This window comes from Nomascus leucogenys, chromosome 13, assembly GCF_006542625.1.
Source record: "Nomascus leucogenys isolate Asia chromosome 13, Asia_NLE_v1, whole genome shotgun sequence".
Classification (NCBI taxonomy): Eukaryota; Metazoa; Chordata; class Mammalia; order Primates; family Hylobatidae; genus Nomascus; species Nomascus leucogenys.
The window spans coordinates 102984831-103002327 of record NC_044393.1 but is presented as its reverse complement, the minus strand read 5'-3'; the positions used below and the strand labels follow the sequence as shown (position 1 = coordinate 103002327).

At 45.2% G+C, this 17497-nt stretch overlaps 1 protein-coding gene across 5 annotated transcripts in view; it reads right to left on the bottom strand.

Moving 5' to 3' along the window:
- Positions 1 to 17497, bottom strand: part of DPP6 (dipeptidyl peptidase like 6) — a 1188326-nt gene that overhangs the window by 107322 nt on the left and 1063507 nt on the right. The window lies entirely within an intron of this gene.

Sequence of the window (17497 nt, the reverse complement as noted above, 5' to 3'; positions counted from 1 at the left end):
ACTTAGCTCGAGGGGTAGCGCGGCTTCTGGGAATTCATCCAGTCACCTAGAGCCCTCCAAAAACCAGATTAAAAAATACAATTTTACATTTAAGAGGAAGAAGAAAGTGTTGAGAAAATTAATGCCCCAAAAAGACTATCCCCAGGTGAATCCCAGAATGTTCTAGAAGCCAGCTAATGCGCGTTCAATCACTCACCCCTTCTCTATCTATAATGAGATCTACTGTTCAGAATGATTACTTTGTGGTCTTACAAGATCTTTTATCACTAAAGACAGCAGTACATTCACTAGACAATTCCTGGCGAGCCAGAGAGCGACCTCACTACACTTAATAATTATTTTAATAGAAAGGACTAAGTAGCCGGGTGTCTTGGCCGGAGCCTCAGTTAACCAGGAGATTCCAGTGCCACAGCTCCCCCATTTCCCACACACGTACTTCTTAATCAAGGTTCTTAATAACTTGACCTAAATCAGGACCATGTGGCAAACAGGAGGAACAGTGGCAAGCCAGTGAGGGCCTGAGACAGGGGGCTGCTGGAGCATGGCCAGGAGGGGAGGTCTGCAGCTGCCCACTGTGGTCGTGGCGAGTTCCTGAGGACTGGGGTGGTGAGGAGGCACACAACCCGTGAACACAGGAGGGGTGCTCAGCTGTAATCCAGCTCTCATGCCTTTTAGCCTGCTGCATTTCTGTGATGTCTGAAACATGATTGCTTTTTTTCCCACCATCTGCTCCCCATACTGGCCCACCCTAGAGCCTGGCCCACCCTAGAGCCTGGCCCACCCTAGAACCTGGCCTGCCCTAGAGCCTGGCCCGCCCTAGAACCTGGCCTGCATGTCCACAGGGACCATGCCCTCCCCCCTGCTCTCCATCCTGGCCCTGGCATTGAAAGGTGGCACATCCTGCCAGCAACATTCACCAAAGGTCCTGCTTTGCTGTTTCACGGCCCAAAGGCAGGGACAGGCATTTATAATGATGGGATTTGGTCATTATTTACAATCCTAAGAAAAAAATGTATGTCACTTTTGTCCTTAAATACAATTCAAGGTCTGTGCCTAGCCCTTGCTTCACATAGAACACTTTTATTTTTTAATGATGTCGTAACTGGTCTTTGAGTCCACACTGGAGGATGCTGAAGCGTGTGCAGGGAAACTGCCGTTTATAAAACCATCAGATCTCATGAGAACTTATTCCCTACCATGGGACGTGTGTGAGAGCCACGTGGGGCCTGTGGTTGCAGATTCCATGTCCACATTGGGGGCAGTGGCGAAGCCACAGGGTACCCTGCACTTACTCTCTCAGCAAACACATTTCGTCTGCATGCAATCAAGAAAGAAAAAGTAAGGTCTCCCGGAATGACTATTTTTCCCCCTATGTCCTTCATGCTAATTAGGAAGAATGCTGCTTTTGTTCTCAATTGTTGGAAACATTCATTCATCCTATGCTTCTTTCTGCTTTTTATAGTGTTCTTTTGTACAAGTAATCTTCATCTAGGCCAAATGTGACTACACACTATTCTCAGTTTTTCTGTTTCTTAATTTGGAAGTGAAATGTTATAAATGAAAATGAGATGGATGCAAACCTTCTCTTGATGCCTCCAGAGAAAATCATGCTGGAAATGTCACTAGGCTGAGTACCACTGGATGGAACCAGGGGGCTGGGGTGTGCAGCATCAACAGCAGTGACATGGCCCACGGAGCCATGGTACTATTCCTGCTTAAAGCTCTTGGCCACAAAACGTGGACACACAGGGACAAGCCTGCTTCATGGCTTTAGAAGGAGGCAAGGATGTGTTACTCTGGTGTGGTTTGTTATTTTCTAGAAGTAGCAACCACACTGTTTCTTTATTCAGAGCCTGATATGGTTTGGCCACGTCCCCCCACAAATCTCACCTTGAATTGTAATAATCCCCACATGTCAAGGGCGGGGCCAGATGGAGAAAATTGAATCATGCGGGTGTTTTCTCCCATGCTGTTCCCATGGTAGGGAATAAGTTCTCACGAGATCTGATGGTTTTATAAATGGCAGTTTCCCTGCACACGTTCTCTTGCCTGCCACCAGGTAAGACACCCCTTTGCCCTTCTTTCATCTTCCACCATGATTGTGAGGCCTCCCCAGCCATGTGGAACTGAGTCCATGAAACCTCTTTTCTATCTAAATTACCCAGTTTCAGGTATGTCTTTATTTTATTTATTTATTTATTTTTATTTTTTTGAGACAGAGTCTCACTCTATTCCCCAGGCTGGAGTGCAGTAGCACAATCTGGGCTCACTGCAACCTGTACCTCCCGGGTTCAAGCGATTCTCATGCCTCAGCCTCCCAAGTAGTTGGGATTACAGATGCCTGCCACCATGCCTGGCCAATTTTTGTGTTTTTAGTAGAGATGGGGTTTCACTATGTTGGCCAGGCTGGTCTCAAATTCCTGACCTCAAGTAATCTGCCAGCCTCAGCCTCCCAAAGTGCTGGGACTACAGGCATGGACCACTGTGCCCAGCCTCAAGTATGTGTTTATTAGCAGTGTGAGAACTGACTAATACAGAGCCCCAAGTAAAATGTCCAGTTACATAAAGTGAGTGCTAGATCATCTCTTTTTTCCCTCCCTCCCTCCCCTTCCCTTCCCTCCCTCCTTCCTTTCCTCTCCCTCCCTCCCTCTTTTCCTTCCTTCTCTTAGTTTGTAATATGAGGCTGTTGCACTGAGGAAAAATATAATTGTACTAAAAATTAGGACAGTTAAATGTGGACCCACTCTGCCTCGCAGATCATCCCTGGGTTGAGGGGCAGAATGTGGCTCACCTCAGAGGCCTGAGAAAGCCTTGGTTCTACAACTAATTTTATACAGTGCTTCAACCCTCAGTTTCTTCATTTGTGTAATATGAGTTTTTAAAGCCTGGTGGCGCCCTTAGAGATGTTATGGTGATGAAATACAATGTGAAATATTTTTAAAAACCCAAAACAATAAACACTATTAAGGGAATTTATAAAGATTATATAATCAGATTTCTTTTTACATACATGCATCCATAAGAGCTCCACCTCTATGTAAGGAAGCCGTGATTCTCACATTTTGGGCAGTTCTTTGCCTCTTCTAATCCTGTTGCCATTTATCATAAAGCTTTTGGGCCCCTTCTGCCGACTTGCCCTGAGAGCTTGATGCTGCCTCATGACCCGCATAGCAACATCTCATCTCTAGTCAACATTTCCTAAGTCCATGAGTTGCATCAATGACTACGCCTGGTGCCAAATACATTTTATTTTTTATGTTTTTTAGACGGAGTCTCATTCTGTTGCCCAGGCTGGAGTGCAGTGGTGTGATCTCAGCTCACTGCAACCTCCGCCTCCCGGGTTCAAGTGATTCTCATGCCTCAGCCTACCAAATAGCTGGGATTACAGGTGCCCACTACCATACCCAGCTAACTTTTGTATTTTTAGTAGAAACAGGGTTTCACCATGTTGCCCAGGCTGGTCTTGAACTCCTGACCTCAAGTGATCCACCTGCCTCGGCCTCCCAAAGTGCTGGGATGACAAGCATGAGCCACTGTGCGTGGCCCCAAATACATTTTAGTTATTTTCTAAAAATCAAGTTGGTGTACAAGGGTGAAGCATCACCACCAATAGGGTGATCTGGAAGGCGTTCTAGAGCTTTCTGGGGACAAGGTAGGCACCTTGCGAGGTGGTGACGCTTTGGACAAAGGGACATTCTTTTGCTCTATAAGGTTTGTAGTCACACTTTTGCTGCTGGAAGGGAAAATAAAACATTTACTTGCTCACTGATGCCTCTCCGAAGCAGAAATCCCTAGGTAGAAGAAGTGAAGCTGTCCTTACTCACTCCTAATATATTTTCCACTTTTCTTAATTTCAAAGCTGTGAGCCCGGACAGCTACGCAGAGAAGAAGTGGAACAGATCTGACCAGACGGCTGGCGTCAGGACCAAGGCTGAGCCTCACTGCACGGCTGGTCTCAGGGCCAGGGCTGAGCCTCACTGCACGGCTGGCCTCAGGGCCAGGGCTGAGCCTCACTGCACGGCTGGCCTCAGGGCCAGGGCTGAGCCTCACTGCACGGCTGGCCTCAGGGCCAGGGCTGAGCCTCACTGCACGGCTGGTCTCAGGACCAAGGCTGAGCCTCACATCAGATGTTCTGATTCTTTATGGGGAGTGTCTGCCTGGGTGTCACAAACAGCACACCACACACCACATCGAGTGTGGACTCTCCAGAGGTCTCCAGCTGGCGGTGGTGCCTGGCCGGCAGAGGGAGACAACCTTTACTGACTTTGTGTTATCATACCTAAAAAGACACACAGAAATGATGAAAAGTCACAATGCCACTAGAAATGAATGTTGAAAATCTCTCACTGCGATACAGATGACACTGGTGAAATCAGACAAGGTCTTGCCCAGTTTCTTCCCTGTAGGGAACAGGGCAGCCCCAGCCATGAGAACGCAGAAGGAAAAGGCTTTTCTCTTCCCCACTGTATTATTCTTCCCTCAGAAATGCTGGGCTCACACCGGCCACAGATTTGGAAAGTCAAACCTTTACTAAATGGGTGTTAAGGAAGATTGTAATTTTTCATGTGCACTAATTTACATAGAATGTCAAAGAAAAATTCTTAAGAAGGTAGAAAAAAAATGTCAACTCAGCCCAGATGATCCATGCCAGATGCATACGGGTTAGACTTTCTTTCAGATTTACATGGGAGAAGAGCTCAGTAGCACCTAAAAAGTCAGAACACAGAGTCACAGGTGACTCTCACCCTTTGTCTGTGGCCAGGTATGAGGTGTGGGAGGCGTTCTCCTTCCTGAGGTGCGGAACTGTGAGGGTCAAACGGTGTGGAATAAAGAAAAGGGAAGTCACACTAAAAACAAAGAGAACAGAATTCTAAAAGTCCAAGATGAGACCAAAAAGTGAGATGAGGGGGCTGCAAGGAAACTAAAACTAAAATTAGAAAAATTTGGGTCAGGAAAATTGAGGAAAACGTGGGAGGTTCTCCCAGAAGGCAGAGGAAGGTGACACGGAGGTGTAAAGAAGAAGAAGATGAGCCTTCCTACCGGCTGGGAAGAGCAGTGCTTCTACCCAGAAACCAGAGTGGCTAGAGACACGATGACCGAAGACAAAGAGGACGAGACTTCTGTGTAGGAAAAAAGGCCTGATTGTGAAGACTAAAAGGGATTTCCCACATTCCAGGGAAAATAATGAAACATCTAAATATGTTGTGCTAGAACCTTTGAGTTATAGGAAAACATAAATTCCACAATAATCTAGTAATAAGGAAATAAGTTTTGACAAAGGATCAAAATTTAGGCTGATCTGAAGCTTCTCCTACTTTCTGTCTATTGCTAATACTTAATGTTTAATATTTCAATGTGTTTTTTTAACAACCAATATATTTTTGTATTAAAGTGTATCTTCTACTTTTTTTTTGTTTTTTTTGAGGCAGAGTCTCACTCTGTCACCCAGGCTAGAGTGCAGTGGCATGATCTCAGCTCACTGCAACCTCCGCTTCCTGGGTTTAAGCGATTCTCCTGGCTCAGTCTCCCGAGTAGCTGAGATTACAGGCGTGCGCCACCACACCTGGCTTATTTTTGTATTTTAAGTAGAGACGGGGTTTCACCTTGTTGGCCAGGTTGGCCTCAAACTCCTGACTTCAACGGATCCACGAGCCTCAGCCTTCCAAAGTGCTGGGATTACAGGTGTGAGCCACTGTGCCTGGCCTTATCTTTTACTTGAATGTATTCTACACTGACATACAAAGGCAACTCAAAATTAATGGCTCAAAATTAAAAACTCAACATGTAAAAAAAAGTAATCTCTAAAATCAGTTCATCCATAGCTAGTTCTAAACTACTATCAATTTGATGATAAATTCAAATTAAGTGATAAAAATAATATAAAGAAGTACTGGGCAAATAGTTTGTAGGATCATAAGCATTTAGTAAATCGCAAAAAGAAGGCTAAAAACAAAAGGTAGCAGCATTACACATGATGAAATGGAAGGATATTATTTAGGAAAAAGGAATAGAAACACTTAATGTTTCTGGAATAAGAGAAAAGACATGGGAAAGTTTTCAAAATGGTGATCAGTTTGGAAAGAACTGAATTTATTATATTTAAGCTTCATAATGGCAGAGACCATACCCACCTTATTCATTTCTATATTTTTTTAGCACCTTACATAGGGCTTCACACATGGTAGATACTTAATATTGGTTAAAGAAATGAATTTAATTTTAATAGTGAACCAATGAATTTCTTTTCAGTAGAGCATCAAATAAAATAATTCTGAAGTTTGCATATAAGAAGAAATAGATAGATGGTTTTAAAAAGGAAGCATAGGGAAAGGGGATTTATTTTTTAAAGTTGCTAATAATAAGCGTATTTCTGGAACCAGCTGACATCTGACTGATGCAACCATCAGTAGTGGATGGGCATCCTTAATGCACACTGGTTTGTATGATAATTTTATACTTAATAAAGATGTCATTCCAAATCAGTAGGGAAAGCAAGACTTCCACAATCGATGGTGCTGGGAAAATGGCTTAATCATTTTTTTAAAAAAACCCAAATAAATGAAGAACAAATATACATTTTCAGAAAAGAAATCTCAAAAGATAATTTATCAAATTTCTCACAGTAGTTACTTACGGGTAGTGTGATGTGCAATGACAAGGGATTATTATTTTCCATACTGCATAGGTTACTTTTTAAACAAGAAGATGGTTATTAAGAAAACACTGGAAGTCTCCAATTTAAGTTAGTAGATTTATCACATTAGTTTGTTTTCCCTCCAGAAACCTAATTGCAATGATAATAAAGAAATAAAATATATGTACAATAATAAAGACAACAAGGGAGGGCTGAGAGATTTCCTGTTTCTGGAAGACAGAAAGTAAATAGAAGGGTCATGAGGGATGAGTCAGGCTGGAGGGCAGAGCAACCTGGATGCTTGCAGAGCTGAAACCTCAGAGAGAGTCATGGGGACTCAGAGCTCCAGGTAAAGCATCGTATGAGACTCAGAAATGCAGTTCAAACAGGAGGAACAATTGAAAGTATATGGATGAAATGGTGATAAATGAAAAGAAAACACATACATAGATATATTATTTCAAAATTCAAAAAGCTTTTGGAAAGAAAAAAGGTGATTTGCAGAGGAACAAGTATCAGAAGTCTATTCTCACACTGTTATAAAGAACTGCCTGAGACTGGGTAATTTATAAAGGAAGGAAGTTTAATTGAATCACAGTTCTGCAGGGCTGGAGAGGCCCCAGGAAACTTGCAATCACGGTAGAAGGGAAAGCAAACCCATCTTTCTTCATATGGTGGCAGGGACAAGTGCCCAGCAAAGGGGAAAAAGCCCCTTATAAAACCATCAGATCACATGAGAACTAATTCACTATCAAGAGAACAACATGGGAGTAACTGCCCCCATGATTCAATTACCTCCCACAAGGTCCCTCCCATGACACTTGGGGATTATAGAAACTACAATTCAAGATGAGATTTGGGTGGGGACATAGCCAAACCATATCACAGACCAACATGAGGTTTATCTTTAGCATCTCAAAATGCTGGAAGCAATGGAGCTATACCCTCTAGCTTTGATGAATAAAGAGTTAATAAAAACACTACGATTCTACATACAGCTAAAATTTTAAATGTGTGAAAAAAGAGATATTTTTAGCTATTCAAGAATTCAGAAAATTTACTTCCTGCACTCCTTTCTTAGTAAATCATCCAGAGAATGCACTCCAGACAAAAGAGGGAGTAAATCACATGATCTATGAGATCTAGGAAACAGTTGCCCCAACATGAGGGAGCAATGTGGGGAGGTCCCAGGATGGCCTTAGTATAGAGGTTGGAAAAAGTAGTCCAGACAATACCAGGGCTATGGAGGGCACTCAGAGAGACGGATTTGGAGAAAAGGGCAATGCAACAGAATAGCTGAGAGGATTTGAAAAAAGGAGAGAGAGGATGTAATAAAATTAAATATTTCAGGTAAAAAACAAAGGCAATTTAAAACTCCAGGAAAACAAAAAGTGAAACAAAAAGAATCGCAATCACAGGGCACTCCTTAGCTCTATCATAAAAGATAATCACTTAGTTATGACAAAGTAAATGCTATTTATTGATTTTAATCTTTTAGAATCAATCTATGGAAAAGTAAGGAAGGTTTAGTTGTGATTACAGGACAGAGTGTAAATGCCATCAACCTCAATGATGCAAAAGTAAAAACAAATATGCAGAAGTTGCTGTGTGGTAGGGACAGGAAAGGGACTTGTAGGACAGGGCGGGGGACTAATCTCAGTTTACAAATTGGGAAGTTAAGGGCTCCTCTCTGTAGTTAATGTAACATGAACAAACTTGTAATAGTATTTAAATGTAAAAAGGTAACTGACATAGAGAATAAAATCCACGTATAAATGGAGGAGGTAGAATAGGTAGGAAGTTAAGTGTTCTGAATTCTTATCTATCATAAAAAGACAATAAATAAGACAAAAGTTCATTTAAAAACAGTGAAATGTGCATTTTACTTAGTGATTTACCATACAGGATGGTATATATATCAGGAGAAAGTGTAAAAAGAGTGAAAAGTCATCTCCACATGGGGGTGGGATGGGTTAGAAGGAGAGGGAAAAGACTGTTGTTTTTCACTATAGACTCTTCCATATTATTTTTTTAAGCACTAATATGCAATACTTTGATAAAAAAGAAAAGCAAAGTTAAAACTAAATAAAAGTTAACATCAACAATAAATAAACCCACGGTGTCATGGAGAAATATTTCAGTGCCTCTGAATGAGGCTGAACCTATTGGCTAGCTCTCACTGGTACACGGCAGAGATGTCCTTCCCTACACACCTGATCACAGCCACTCTAGATGCTTCTAGCCAGACCAAGTTCATAAAAATGAGATAATTTTTTTCAAGCTCCTCCAGAAATAAGTTTAATTCAAAGAAAAGAAGGCAGGAAGGGGCACAGAAGCAGCAGGATATTTAATTAATAATGCCCACCCATTCATCTGATAAGGGGATGGAAATGATTAAGTCTTCATGAAGGTGGCAAGATCAGAATAGACGGGAGTGTGGACTGAGGTAGGGAGCTGGTGATAGGACACACAGAATCTGCTGCAGACCTGAGAGTTTGCTCTTTTTGTTCAGGGAGCCTGGATGGAGCTCTCCAGAGTCACCCCCTGCCTGACTGTGACGGGCATGGTGGTGGCTGACCCCACAAACTCGGGACAGGTAAGGGTCTCACGTATATTCTCAACAGTGACCAATACTTGAGCTGGCTTTCTCACCAAGCGAAAACCAGACTGCCCTGTAACTAGAATCTACATCAACTCACTGAGTGTACATTTTTTTTCCTGTCCTTTTAGAAAAAAAATGAAGGAACAAGTACGTTGTTTTGATTTAACAGCGAAGTGTTTCTTTCTCAGAAAACTGTGCTTGAGTGTTAAAGGCTCTGGTGTGCTGAGCTCTCTGCGGGCTTTGCTTGGAGAAGCTTCTGTGACTTCTGAATTTTATAGAAGGGTGGGGGCTTGGTAAGATTTTCCTCAGGCAATTGTCCGCACAGCTGGGGCCGAGGTCTGGCTCACTCTTGTCCTAGATATCTCTCCTTATGAGGGCCTTTTGTGCCAGGAGAATGGCATGTTCACAGTGCAAGTTGTAGCTCAACTCCCTCCCCAGAGGCTGCTGTTGAAGCTTGGATGTGCACTGTTCACGCCATGCAGGAGGTTCCATGTTGGGCATGAGGCTCACAGGCAATGAAACACACAGGACCCCTTGCAGCAACCTTCTCCAAGGAAAGTCCCATTGGCTCAAGCTGGAGCCGAAAACTCCCCTTTCCTCGTGCAGTTCCCTAGGTGTCTTTGCCCCTATAGAAAATGATGAAAATAGGGCAGAGAAGAGCCGTCTCTGACCCAATAGCCTCCAAGAAAGCCACGTTTGTCAGCCTGTCCTGTGCCCTTTTCCAGCCCTTCTGGTTCCTGCCTCCTCCCTCACAAGGTCCAGGCCTTACCATTCTTCCTCACAGTCCTGGGTTGGCCAGGCGGGGAGCTCCCTGAGACAAACAAAGAGCAAGGAGAAGGAAGTGCTTCTACTCATGTGTGTTCTGTCCCAAGGCGTGGGACCTGCAGATGCCTGTCAAATTCCCATGCCCCGAGTAAGACTGTCTCTCGAGGGGACAAAGGGAAGCATTGATCAGAGGGAGACACTAGAGGAACGTTATAATGCCAGAACACTCAACGTCAACGGAAGGCACAGTCATGAGAACAGGTCGGACTGCTGGGAGGTGTCCATGCCTCACAAAGGGAAGTGGAGGGAGAGCAGAATCCTGTGCTGCAGGAATGGCTGCCCGCTGCTCAGGGAGCCGCAATAATGCCACACCCCACTGACCCACGCTGCTCCCTGTAAACCTGTTGGTGTCTGCATGGGTGACACATCCCGTGTCATACACGGACATCATCGGCACCACTATGACTGTACTCAGAAGGCACTGCCGCCTAGAAGGAAGCACGGGCAGAGACGAGAGAAGACCCTGCCCCTGTCCTGTGTGAGCTGTCCTGATTTCGCAGCAATCACAGGCAGTGTTGTCACCCTTGCCCAGGGAGGTCAGGCCACCTAGAGAGAGCAGGACAGCCATGAGGACGTGAGACCTTTGTGGCAAAGTCAGGCAAAGTCTATGCCACTAGGGGAGAAAGCAGGTGGTAGAAACAGCCCCTACTCCCATCTCTAATGAGGCAAGTCAGGTTCTGACAGTGTGGTTCCTGTACCAGCAGCACCTGGGAAGGTGTTAGGAACTGCATGTCCCAGCACTTTGGGAGGCCGAGGTGGGTGGATCACCTGAGGTCGCGAGTTCGAGACCAGCCTGGCCAGTATGGTGAACCGCCCCCCCCCCACCATTTCTACTAAAAATACAAAAATTAGCCAGGCGTGGTGGCAGTTGCCTGTAATCCCAGCTACTCGGGAGGCTGAGGCGGGAGAATTGCTTGAACCTGGGAGACGGAGGTTGCAGTGAGCCGAGATCATGCCACTGCACTCCAACCCGGGTGACAGAGCGAGATTCTGTCTCAAAAAGTAATAAAAGAAAAAGAAAAAGAAATGCAAACTCCCAAGCCTCACCCTAGACCCTCTGAATCTGAAACTCTGGGGGTGGGGACAAGCAGTTCCTGGCTTAACAAGGCCCCAGGTGATTCCAATGCATGCTCGTGTGGAGAACTACTGATTGGAGATGAGCGATCCTCTGTCTGGCAGCGGGCGACCACATGAGAATAACTCCAAGAGCTATTTAACTATAGATCTCCATTTCCAAATCTGCCCTTACTAAATGTTCTTTGAATGGGTAAATGTATTGGTAGGCAGGTAAAGTGCTTTAGAATAAAGAGAAATTTGGTAGCAGTTAAAGGAGAGGAGAAAATAGGATTTGAAGTGGAATCATTTTTTAACATAAGGCTGGAGCTGGGTGCTGAAAGATGCAACAATCTATCTGTCAAGATGAAGAGAGATATTGAAGCAATTTGATAATCACAGAAAATAGATGGTCATATTTTAATAATCATCAAAATTCCATTTTAAAAAGAGCATAATACCAAAATATGAACAGGAAGCGAAGATTCCTGGAAGAAATGCTACCAAATTTCTCTTTATTCTAAAGCACTATATCTGCCTACCAATGCACTGAGGCATCCAAGTGCATCTAGTCAGGGCTTGGCATGTGGCAGACACGGTTCTGGGTGCGGACAGTGCAGAGATGGGCAAACCACTAACTTCAGCACAGGGTGGGGACTGCCATGGATTATGTGGGGGAGCACATGCAATGGCACAGCCTGGCTGAGGAAACGTTGTTACATTTCATGAGTCCCCGGCCAAAGGTGCCTTCAAATCAGAATATAGTGACTCTTCCTGGTGAGAAGCATATGAATTTTTTATTAGTCCATTTGTTTGCCATAAAATATTAATAGAGCATTGTCTCCATCACAGGGATTAATGTGCTGTGATACTTCTTTGTGTTCCAAATCCTGGCAAATGTTCTGACAGTTGTGTGGCAGTAAAGGGCGAGGGGAACAAAGCCGGTTTATCTCATGAAATAAAGGGCCCACAGTTAACTGGTATTTTTTAGCAATGTTTATCCCACGGATTGAGCAGGGATACAAACACGCTATGAGAGAGGACATTTTAAAAGATGATGTGCTTTAATAGAGGGCACCGCTGAGCAAACTGAAACGACCCTAAATACCGAGTGCTGCTCTACCAAAGTGGACAGTTCCACATTTGAGCATGCTCTCAGGCAGCCATGCAGTTGCATAAAAACATCTGCAGGCAGAGTGCACTCTACAAAACAGAAAAGTGACGACTTAAGACAAATTAGTATTTGATGTCTGTTTCCATAATTTCACTTCCATGTAGGAATAGACCATGCTGCCTTTCCCTTCCATCTCAAGGGCTGGCTATAATGCAGGGCCAGCTGTCAGGATGAGGGAGAACGAAGTGAGAGGGGGTCACAGAGAATGCACCTTAGGGACTGCGGCATCCTTTTTCCACAATTTAATGCTGTGAACATGAAGAGATCCAGTGAATAGGAGTGGTGGGGGTAAAGCCATGTTGTCCTTTTCCCAGCCATTCATTTTCACACACTCAGCACCCATCTAACTATTGGTCCATCAGTCTGTCTGTCCATCCATCCATCCATCTACTGTTCATTCCTCTCACCCATCCATAGATCCATCAACCATTTTTCCATCCATTCATCTATCCACCCATCATCCATCATCCCTCTATCCATTAATTCATCCAACTATCCATCATCCATCCATCCACCCATCCATATATTCATCATCCATCTATCCATCCACTCACCTATCATCCATCCACTCACTCATCCATCATCCATCCATCTATTCATCCACCCATCCATTCATTATCCATCTATGCACCTATTCATCTATCTATCCCCCTACCCATCCATCATGCATTTATCTATTAATAATCCATCCCTCCACCCACCCAACCATCACTCATCCATCTATTCATCACCCACCTACCCACCCATGGACTCAACCTGTCTCCTCAATATTTGCTCATGCCTCAATGCATGTTAACACATTTAAAAACATGATGCTAGGGAAATTTTGCCAAGTCTCATTTTCCTGCAGATGCCATGAAATCTACGTACTGAATTTGCTACCTGTGGTCCACGGGAAGAAACTGCAGATGTCACTTACACCCTTGGAGCTCACCAGCACTGGCTCACCAGCCCAGTGACTCTGACTTGGCAAACCTCGTCCAGTGTTTCAGGGTTTTACTGACAATTTCAGATGTCAAGACTGTTTTGCTAGCTGGAAGATATGGCTAACAGAGGTGTTTTATTGACGAGGATGGTGATGCAGAATCCCATTTTATTTTTCTCATGTCTCCTGCTCATCGTAAGCCTGCCAAACAGCCAATCATTCCCTGCATTTACAGCGTCTTCAGAACAATCCAGCTGCCCTTTCAAACACAGGCCATGACAATGTAAAACATACTTTCTTCACCAGAAACTTATTATTCTGACAGCTGTGACTCAGATTTCCAGCCTCCTACAGCACTGAACATTTTTATTAATGATCCCATGATCAACAGGAATTCTGTGAATTTCCTCTTCAGTGAATCAGTAAAGATCTGGCATTTCTCTAGTCTGGAGCTTCTCCATCACCCTAGTCACTGGGAATGGCTTCTCACCCTAATGAATAACAAAGACCCTGCCCTGGTCTGATGCTGTAAACACAAGGCTGTAAACAAAGCTGTCTGCTGGAGCCAATCTCCTTGAACTGGTGCCCCCTAAGATAAATCCGTGTGAGTATTTAGGTACCCAGATGATTTCTTTAACACACAAGGTGAAAACAGAGATAGGACTACAGGTGAGGGGAACAGAGCACATTTATGCAATTGTAATTTACACCCAGACCACTTCCAAAAAAATTGGAAGACAAATTCAGATAAAACAGTATATCTTCCCAGACAAAAGAGAGGTTAGGACTATGTTTAGGTAAGATGGCAGACTCGGGGATGGGGTGGGATTGGGGGTTGGGCATATCTATAATTTGTAAAATGCTGCTGCTGAGAAGGGCTTCTCTGCCTTGGCCACACTTAGGAATCACCTGAAGATGTCTGAATAACCCCAATATCCAGATGGACCACAGCCTGAGGGAGGAAAGCAGGAAGAACAGAGGTTTTGCCAGCAAACCCTCCAAATGAGCTTTGTGCCACCTGAAAGTTCAAGCACAAAGGGAAATACAGCTCTTAAACAATGCTGAGCAATGGCTGTGGTGATGGGATACTCGTGTTCAAGTCCTGGTCCTACTACTAATTAAAAGTGCAACCATAGGCAAGTCAGGTCATTGTAAATGTGATAGGTTATTGACATTGTAAATGTGAGGCAGGAGAGCTTGTTTATGATAGGGAAGGAGGCAGAGGAGACCTCAGAATGGAGAGCAACAGGGACCAAGTGAGAGCTGACAGTGGTGGTGGTGGTGGAAGTAGAACTGATGATGGTGGTGGTGGTGGAGGTGATGGTGGGGGTTGTGGGGGGGTGGTGGCAGCAGAGGCTGTGGAGATGATGGAGGTGACAGTGGACCTGGTGGTGGTAGAAGTTGTGGAGGTGATGGATGTGGTAGAGGTAGTGGAGGTGATGGTGGGGGTGGTGGTGATAGTGGTAATAGTGGTGGTGGTGGTGGTAGAAGTTGTGAAGGTAATGGAGGTGGTGGTGGAGGTGATGGTGGGGGTGGTGGTGATAGTGGTGCTGGTGGTGGTGGTGGAGGTGATGATGGGTTGGTGGATAGTGGTGATGGTGGTGGTGGTGGAGGTGATGGTGAGGGTGGTGGTGATAGTGGTGATGGTGGTGGTGGTGGAGGTGATGATGGGTTGGTGGTGATAGTGGTGATGGTGGTGGAGGTGATGGTGGGGGTAGTGGTGGTAGAGGTTGTGGAGGTGATGGAGGTGATGGTGGGGGTAGTTGTGGTCGTGGTGGTGCAGGTGATGGTGGGTCACTGGTGGTAGAGGTTGTGGAGGCAATGGAGGTGATGGTGGTATTGGAGGTGATGGCATGAGTGGTGGTGATAGTGGTGGTGGTTGTGGAGGTGATGGTAGAGCTGGTGGTGGAAGTTGTAGAGGTTGTGGAGGTGATAGAGGTGGTGGTGGTGATGGTGGTGATGGTGGTGGAGCTGGTGGTGAAGGTGGTGTTGGAAGTTGCAGAGGTTGTGGAGGTGATAGAGGTGGTGGTGGTGATGGTGGTGGAGCTGGTGGTGAAGGTGGTGTTGGAAGTTGTAGAGGTTGTGGAGGTGGTGGTAGTGGTGGTGGTGGTGGAGGTTGTATAGGTGGTGAAGGTTGGGGAAGAGGTGGTAGTGATGATGGTGGTGGTTTTTTTTTGGTGGGGTGCTCAAGGCATTAGGTATGAGAACTCTATTGTTCTGTGTTGTTTTCATGGCTCTGATGACCCTCAGCATTCCCAAAACTCGTGCACATACCATGATTTGTATAAATTGGAAAGAGATAAGGCTGAGTTTCGCATCAGGGTCAGCACGGAGGTGTCACGGGCAGTGCATGTTGGGAAGAAGCCTGGAGGCAGAGGAGGCCATGAGGGTGTAAGCTGCCCAGGAGCTGGGGGCATCTGGCGTCACTGTGTGCAGTTAGAAGCCGTGGGCTAGTCAAATACACATGGGTGTGCTAGGTCTTCCCATGGTGCTCAGAGGAAAACAGGAGGAAACAGACATCTATGTCTGGAGCTCCATCTGTTTCTATCCTATAGCGTATCTAGCTCTCTATCACAATGCCATTTATGTAAAATAAGCGTGCACATACCCAAGCAACAATACAGCCTTTACAAAAACACAGAGGAACAAGGGTCCTCTAAGCATTTGAAATAGGTGCCTATGAGGTGGTGAGGGCATGGGAGTAGGGACTAAAGTTGAAAAAGAGCAAATCAATAAAATGAGAGAGGCCTGCATGGACCAACCATGCTTCTGTGCCAGGAGCTGCACAGCATCTAAATCCTTGGTGCTTGGGATCAAAACAAATAAACGGAGGTAAAAGAAAATGAAAGTGAGAGGCCTCTGAGCCTTTCGTGAGCCGTGGAAGTGGGTGGTGGAGGAGTGAGCGCCCACACCTGGGCACAGGTGCATCAGGGACATGGTTGGTTTTGTGTCTTTGGTTCTGGGAGCCCTTTACCACCTCTACTTGCCAGGGAATCAGGAGAAGAGCAGCTGTGCTGCATCCAAACAGGATCTTTGGAGGCAAATAACGGCACATATCAGCGCAGGGCAACATGTCTTCAGAATGATAGTGCTGGCTATCTGCCGCATCTTAATTCAACACACAACTCAACTGCTCGGGAAAGGCTGGAGGGAACCGGCAGAAAACAAGCACATTTGTTTTATCAATGCAGCTGGGTTTCTGTGTGAAAGCATAGAAACCACAGCACAGCGATTTGCATTTATTTTTTTTCCACCCACAGGATAGACAGTGTTTATTCTTTCCTGGTCAGGTTCAGCTTAAAAAGGCCTGGATCCCTGCATTAGCCCGAGGAAGGCTGAGCTCTACTCTGGGCCCACTGCTCTTAGTTCTCTTTAATAGAACCGTTTCCCAAGAGGGCCTCCAATTTTGCCCCGGGATCCTTCTGACATCTGCAAAACCATCCTGAACACTTCCCACTCACCCGATAAGGGGCACCTCTGCTCCTAGGTGCAGCTCCTGCCACACTTCCTTGCAGCCCCTGGCTACAAGCTGTCCAGGCCTCTTGGAATGTGAGCTCTCATTAGGAGAGGCCACACGTCTTAATCACCCAAGGGCCTCACACAGCACATGCCACATGGATGATGAGTAAGTGCTTGCCAATGCAAAGATTTGAAAGTGCAGACTTAACTCTCCCTGCATCTGAGAACCATCAGATAAGTCAATCTAGTTAACAAGCAAACAAACAAACAAATGGAACATGGGTGGCATAAAGGTTAGATAGCAGATACATGAAATGCTTTCTCCCTTCCTCTTGGTTCGTGAGCTAGCCTGCTGAAATAAACCGCAGGCTTCCAGAAACCTCTGCATCTCTCCCTTCCTAGGTGCTCAGGGGCATGGCTTAGGGTTCACTCCTTTTGTGTCCCTCCACAGATGAGGTGTCTTAGTTTTAGTTCCTTTAGCATCCTGTGCTTGAGAGGACAAGATGTCATCCATGGCTAAATAGCAAATAAGTTTTGGTTCTTAGAAAGGTACCAGCACAACTGAAGATGTCTCAAGCTTCAAGAATCCCATGCAAATAAGATTTTACCGGCTACTTTTGAAGTCAATACATCCATCCAGCCAAGGTTCCAGAGCCCTGCTGCAGAACTGGAGCCAGGGCCCGCCCCATGGGAACCAACGTCCCTGCCTCAACAACTTCCTGTTCTAGGTGGCAGGCAGGAAAACGAAAATGAAACCATTTAAAAAGTATCTAAAAATTCCACCGGGATGAATTGAAGGAAGAAAATGGAAGCGGGGTGGGGCTG